At 36.5% G+C, this 1,377-nt stretch overlaps 1 non-coding gene across 1 annotated transcript; it reads right to left on the reverse strand.

Moving 5' to 3' along the window:
• Positions 1-235: 235 nt before the first annotated feature.
• On the reverse strand, positions 236-362 carry LOC118896214. The gene has a single exon (XR_005020123.1). It is a non-coding gene; the product is annotated as a small nucleolar RNA SNORA40 (small nucleolar RNA).
• Between the last annotated feature and the right edge of the window lie 1,015 nt (positions 363-1,377).

Below are 1,377 nucleotides of genomic sequence, written 5' to 3' on the forward strand. Positions count from 1 at the left end.
ATCTGCCTGGTTCTGAATTTGACATCCTTTTTAAAATCCAGACACTGTGTTCAAGATAAAAGCCTAAAAAAAGAAGCCATCTTTGTTTCATGTCAACACTAAAATTAGAGTACTAAATCAATACAGCTGATAATTTAAAAGCTTAAGATATGAGGGAAATTATCAGCTCTATAGTCCTGGAAGCAATCTTTATGTTTATCAATACACCTCCATCACTTGATTCTCTTTTAGGTATCATGTTCCTTTTCATCTGTATCAAAACTCATACTGAACAATGAGTTCTGTGTTGCAAAAGAGGATTTATTTTTGCACCTGTCTAGAAGTCTTTGTCCACAAATTAAACAAAAACAAACACAAGTTTTAATATGTTCTTTTAATTTAAATTTTTTCCAGTTTTATTGAGATATAATTGACACACAGACTGTATAAATTTAAGTTGTACAGCATAATGATCCGACTTACAAATATTGTGAAATAATTATCACAGTAAGTTTAGTTAACGTTCATCACCTAATATAGATACAAAAAAGTTTTATTTTTCCCTTGTAATGAGAACTCTTAGGAGCCACTCTCAACAAATTTCATATATACTAATAGCAGTGTTAATTATAGCTGCCACGTTGTGTATTATCTATCCCTAGTACTTATTTATCTTATAACAGGAAGTTTGTACCTTTTGACCACCTTCATCCAGTTTCCCCTCATCCCCCCCAGTTCTTCTACCTCTGATAATCACAAATCTATCTCTTTTTCTATGAGTTTTTTTTTTTTTTTTAAGATCCCACATATTGTGGGATGATACAATATTTGTCTTTGTCTGACATTTCACTTAACATAATGCCCTCAAGGTCCATCTATGTAGTCACAAATGGTAGGATTTCCTTATTTTTTTAATGGCTGAATAACATTGCATTGTATATATATACCACAACTTCTTTATCCATTCATTTATTGATGCACACTTAGGTTGTTTCCATGTCTTTTTTTTTTTTTTAATAAATTTATTTATTTATTTATTTATTTTTGGCTGTGTTGGGTCTCCGTTTCTGTGCAAGGGCTTTCTCTAGTTGTGGCGAGCGGGGGCCACTCTTCATCACGGTGTGCGGGCCTCTCACCATCGCGGCCTCTCTTGTTGGGGAGCACAGGCTCCAGACGCGCAGGCTCAGTAGTTGTGGCTCACGGGCCCAGTTGCTCCGCGGCATGTGGGATCTTCCCAGACCAGGGCTCGAACCCATGTCCCCTGCATTAGCAGGCAGACTCTCAACCACCGTGTCACCAGGGAAGCCCTCCATGTCTTGACTATTGTAAATAACGATGCTATGAACATGGGGGTGCAGATATCTCTTCATCATAGTGTTTTCATTTCCTTTAGATATA

Source organism: Balaenoptera musculus, chromosome 5 (genome assembly GCF_009873245.2).
Source record: "Balaenoptera musculus isolate JJ_BM4_2016_0621 chromosome 5, mBalMus1.pri.v3, whole genome shotgun sequence".
Taxonomy (NCBI): domain Eukaryota; kingdom Metazoa; phylum Chordata; class Mammalia; order Artiodactyla; family Balaenopteridae; genus Balaenoptera; species Balaenoptera musculus.